This window comes from Sphaerodactylus townsendi, linkage group LG10 (genome assembly GCF_021028975.2).
Source record: "Sphaerodactylus townsendi isolate TG3544 linkage group LG10, MPM_Stown_v2.3, whole genome shotgun sequence".
NCBI lineage: Eukaryota > Metazoa > Chordata > Lepidosauria > Squamata > Sphaerodactylidae > Sphaerodactylus > Sphaerodactylus townsendi.
Genome location: NC_059434.1, coordinates 33,604,805 through 33,610,789, shown reverse-complemented (window position 1 = coordinate 33,610,789; position 5,985 = coordinate 33,604,805). Strand labels below are relative to the sequence as shown.

General features: G+C 38.9%; 1 pseudogene; it reads left to right on the top strand.

Annotated features, from left to right (window-relative positions):
• Positions 1-952: 952 nt before the first annotated feature.
• Positions 953-4,109, top strand: LOC125439616 (annotated as a pseudogene).
• The last annotated feature ends 1,876 nt before the right edge of the window (positions 4,110-5,985 follow it).

Below are 5,985 nucleotides of genomic sequence, written 5' to 3'. Positions count from 1 at the left end.
AGGAGTGAAGAATCAAACCCAGTTCTCCAGATTAGAATCCATCTGCTCTTAATCACTACACCACGCTGGCTCTCAAAAAAAACCTCTCCTCCTAATTTTCTACTTTATCCCCTCAGCTCAAAAAATGAAAATTAGTTTTTAAAATAACTTGTGAGAATAGAAAAGGAAGCAACACTACTTTCAAAATATGAACTGGTGTTTTACCAGTTTTATGAATAAATTAATGCTGTGCACAAACTTGAAACAAGACCTTGACCCCTTTCTTTCCATTTCTATCCCAAAAACTTGTGTTGCGCTCATTCCTATGCAAGCTGAAGTTAGAAGCAGTAAATATAACTGATTGTCACTTAACATAAAAGCTTCTTAGTTGAAAATTCAGGAAGTGTATCATCCCTTCCCATAAACCACACCTTCTTCAAACTCCACTCCAGCCATTACCAAACCAGAGCTATTAGGACTTTGGACCTGATCTTGTGTCCATGTTCAAATGTGACATGGTATATAACTATGGGCTTCAAAGATGGTAGGAAGCAAGCTAATGAATAAACGTAAAAGCAGCATTTGCCAAATAACCATTCACTACAATAAGCGAGCTGTAGATGTTGATCTCTCATTTCCTTGATTATTAAACTTGTCCAAGAGGGTACTGCTGGGTCTCCCTTGGTTATCTAGGCCAAAATCTCATACTGTGGAATCATTTGCATTCTTTATCACTTTACAGTCCAGTTTTACTTGTTCCATAATCCCAGTTGCCTAGCATGAGTTGTTTCCTTTTTTTGTTGAGCTGTGCCATATCAAGCTATGCTTTGCTGCTTGAGGAAAGTAACTAAAGCCCTCCTAGCCATTCCATGAATAAATGTGAGTACAACATGCTTTTTGTGTGGTAAAAAGTTGGCCCTAGCCATTTTATTAACAAAAATTGGTTCAAGGTAAACAAAGTGTAAGGCGCAGCATGTCGGTCTGATCTGTGCACTGGCCAGCCTGAGAGCTGCCCCCCCCCCCGACACGTAAATTTTTCTACAGCACGCCTGCTGATGAAAAGTTATCAAACACTGGAGCTGCTGTGATATTCCAGATGGGCGGTTGCCACTTCCTGAAGACTCTTTGCTTCCAGGGGTGCAAGCCATAGAAGTCCACGTCTGGGCAGGTTACCCCTTGGCTTGCTCCACCCCAATCCTCATACGGAGGTTCCAATAAAGCGGGTATTTCACCCGCTGACCCCAAGCTAAAGTCCCCCATGCGCAATCTGCCAACCCTCTAACAGAACAGACATGCATTAACATAAGGCAAAAACAGGGAGAGGTGGGAGGGAAACGAGTGTGCTCCGGCAAATGGGGAGGTTGTTGGCCGGGCCCAGCCTTATATAGGCTGCCTAGCTCCACCTCCCCAGTGACATCAGAGCGCCCAGCATCACTGCTTGGCACCCTTGAGGCTTGCTGTGCCTGCATGGCACGGCGAGCCTGAAAAACCTCATAAGCGATTGGGAGCTCGCGAGGCCACAGGGGAAGGCAGCATCCACAAAGGCGACTGTCCCTTCCCCAAAAGCAATGACAGCCGCGACTCACCCCGGCCACTCTTTTCTTGTGTGATTCTGCTGAAAACTCATTCAAGATAATGCCTTTTCCCTGGCTACTGTGATCATTACATGTAACAATCCAAAGTAAATGGTAGTTTTATATTATAAAGGTTCCATCATTTAGTGTGACATAATGTGCCTTGTCATATGTATTCATCAGCTCAGATTTTGGGTTTTACTGCTTTGTGCTCACTCCAAGTATCTTTCTATGGGAAAACTAACTTCCCAACTATTGTTGCCTTGATAGATTATTCTGTTCATTACTCAGCAGTTTGCTGTTGACTCTGTTGAAACAAGCCAGGCAGTTCCCAGTGATGGACTTCTCTCAGAACAATGCTTAAGATTCCAACACTAAACATTGTTATATTGAGTTAATTGAATCTTTGATTGCATTAGCTTTGGATCAGTTACCTAGAGGATCTCAGGGTCCATTCTGGCTGTTTTGGTATGCATTTGCTGTTTGAGCCTGTTTGTTTTTTTCTGGTGAAACATCTACAGATTTTGTTCGTAACTTTTCAAAGAATAAATCCAGCTGAAGGAAAAATATAATTAGTGTCCTTAGGACAATTTATTACTACGCTGCACTAGTGACATCAGTCATTATGAGGCCTAATGCATGTAATTGGCAAATGTATTTGCATCTCATACTTCATGCCAATTGACACCCACCATGTTGCTTCTGACAGCTTTTCAGCTAAGATAAATGTGTAGTCTGCCAAGAGCTATTACTACTTTGCTGAGTTGGACATAGGTGGATATATTATGGCAAAGGCACAGAGTAAATTTTGCTATTGCTGAAGTGTCAGGATTTTCAGACTGTTGACAGTAGCCCTTAGAATAGATATCAAAAAAATCCTTAGTGGTTCTCTTCATTCCCTTCTCTCGTTTCTCCCTTCATCATCTACAAGGAGGAACATCCCTTTGAGAATTAATCTGAAAGTGAACTTCTGGAAGAAGTGCCCAGATCAAGTTCTGATAATTGTGAAAAAGGCTCTGAAAACAGGTGAACCTGAATAGGTGACCTGGACCAAAAATACCTTGTAACTTTGGACCCCACAGTCGGGCAGTTCTACTTCCTGAATCGGAAAAGGATCCATTTCAGAGCTGTGGATGCAGTTTTCTTCTTTGTGAACAATGTCATTCCCCCTGATCAGTGCCACCTTAGGGCACTTGTATCAGTAACATCATGAGGATTTTTTCCTTTTCATTTCCTACAGTGATGAAAGCATCTACAGCAACATGCAAGGCTTTCCTCCAACACTGGGGTGGCATGTGCTCCTGAAGAGACATGTACTTTTGTTGTTAGTTGTTGATTTTATGTTAAAGAGCCTTTTAAACTCAGGAGTGGGGAGCATTGTGGGTTTGTTTATTTTCTGGAGTGCCCCTCTTCCATTCTTTCTAAATCTGCTCCCCTTCTTTATTGACTAATCACACTTTTCTTTCTCTTAATCTCCTGGTCTGGACTTTCTGTTGAAGTGGATTGTGAATACAAGAAAATATACCAGTCTTTTCCTGCACATTTTTTTTGTCTTCCTGCACCATTTCTCCTTTTTTTTTTCTTAGAAGCGATTAGGAGATCTCAAAGTCTCAACAGCAACAACAATGCACACAAAACCTACCCCTGTTTCAATTTTTCAGTTTCCTACCATGCTTGAATTTGCTTTTATCCAGGGATTGCACTATTTTGCCTGACACTTTCTGTAACGGAGCAGGTGGTGGAGAATAATAATAACAAAAAAACAAAACAAACAAACAAAAACCTTAAATTCTACTCAGGTATATTTTAAGTACTGTGGAGATAGATGTTTTAGTAAATACTAAAAAGGTACAAGATCTTATAGTATAGTAATATATGCAGAGGTAAAACTTGATAAATTAAGTAGAGAAAATATATTTTCCTTAGTAAAACAAAGTGTCATCTGACACTTTCTCTTGTAATTCTACATTTTCTCAACTCTGTAATAGGTAACAAAAATTAATTTAATGAGTAAGTGGAGGCCATTCTAGTCTTCGAAGATAAATAGTCAAATAGCACTACCACAGTGGCACATTTTCAAGTTGCAAATAGTAGCCCATCATAATTGGTCAACTAAGGCATAATATATTGTTGCAACTGCTAGAAGGTCTTTAGTAATAAATATGAAATAATTTCAGATGTAATGAAATACATTTTCCATCATGATATTTTATTTGGTATCTAGTCTACAATTAATTTGCAAATATAGGCAACCTTGGAGAGAACTATAATTGAAAGCATCATTGAAAACAGTGTTGCTAATTTAAACAGTGATGTAGTATGTTAGGCTGTTAATATTTAGACAACAAACAAGAATGGGGACTGTGTATCAGAATTTATGATAAACTCATGAATGTAAACCAAATAAACTTCATTGTCATATTAAAATAGAACTCTTGTTTTCAGGTTACTGCTGTAGCTATAGCTTTGGAAATGAAAGTTGGTATAATGGAATATGATGTCCAAGGAGTAACATTTGTAGACCTGTATGTATCAGGTTATTCTTTCAATTATTGAATTGTAGTGATCAAAATGCCAAGTAGTCTGATCGTGAAGAGAGTATCAACAATTCTTTTATTAACAAGATTATTACCTGGGAAAGATTTGTCAGTGAAGGAACTTGAGTGTTCTGAGAAGTGGTCTTTCCCAGAGCCTGTACATTCATATTAATTCCAGAGTTCTTTCAAGGAATTCTTTACTAGCATGGCTTGCATTCCTGTAGATTGGTCTGGGGAGTATAAAGTTGACTTGCAGCCCCATCCAAAGTGGGGGAGGGCTGAAAGGGCTGCTGGAAATGATGCAAGTTGGTGTATTTGCACACCCCAAGGCACTTATCCCAGCAGAGGGGGCAGACATGCTGGCAGCCACACCTCCTGCAATCCCACTGCCATAAAATGCACAAGTCTGGGCTGTGGCAGGACTGAGCTGAGCTGACCAGTGTGGGGGAGGCAGGCTGGGGCATTACCTAGGGCAGAGCTGGTGTTAGTCGACCCCCTCCCAAGTTTTAGTAGTGTGGCATACCAGCCCGCAGACTTATGCCACCCTTTTGGTGGTGTATATCCTTTAAATCCTATGGGGATTTCCAGTGGTAGGAGAGTTTTGAGGCTTTGCTGAGCTCCTCATGCTCAGGTCAAAGGTTAAAAATGATTATGACAATTATAATATGTGAGTCTAGTAGAATACAGGTAACATATATACTTTTCAAATATTTCTCTATAATTTCAGTGTTCATTAAAATATAGAAAAACACATTTTCAATTATCTGATCCGATTCATCTCTCTTCTAACCTTTGATCTCTTCATTTCTGTGTATATTCACGTAGCCCATCTTATCTAGCTAGTTATTCCTTAAAGAACTATAAGATATACTCTCTGTCACATCTTTGGCCCTTGGTGATATTCCACATTCCTTAGCAATAATATCTTTCTTACCTGCATCTAACTGTTTACCAGTTGGCCTAAAAAGAAAGAACCATCTTAATTTTAAATAGTGGTTCTATATCAAATATAATGTTTAGGCCTAATCTCCTGTCCCACAGAACGCTTTAAAAAAGGTATCCAGAACAGTTTGTTAAAGGCATGATAGTAGTGCTAGATAATACTTATGCCTGTCAATTGAGAGTGGGGATGACTAAAATATTCCTTAATGTTCTAATAATTGAAATTTCTGCCAGAAGTCAGCCCTGATTCACACCAGAATTGTGTCCCTCTTTTTAACCATTTAGTGGTTTTTCAATTGATTTGTACCCGTAATTATTTTTATGTGTAAATTTCATTAGCTATTTCACAATTAGTAACTAAATACTTTGTAGTGAGTTTGAGATTATCCCATACACTTTCCCAGAGTTATTTCCTTTAAATCCACTAGTGGTTTTGTAATCAGTATAAAGCATAATAGCCATATTGTGCTGTGTCATTAATTATCATATTACTATATTTTTTTAACTAGTTTTGAACTAGTTTTGCAGTGGGTAGTTTTGTATCATATTAGCCCAGAACTGATATAAAAACATGGAACATCTAGTTAGCAAGATTATCCCTTTTTAGGAATGGAAGAGCTGAAATTCTAAACTCTGAATGCCACTTAAACACCCCTTGAAAATGTTGGCTGTAGAAGCATCTCTCAAGTAATGAATGTGTTCCATAAATAAGAGTTCAGTCCCGTCCAGAAAAGATTGCAAACCATGGTCTTCCCAGCAGTATTTTCTTACCTGGATTAAGGTACAGTTCATGTGATCTATAATAATTCTAGGCATGTGTTCAATGCATCTACTACATCTGAGCAGATAAAAATTGAAATAGTTGGGTGTCATTTGCATATAGATGGCATCTCAGATAAAATCTTCAGGTGACCTTTCTCAAAGGGGATGTGTAGAAAAATATTCTGGATTGA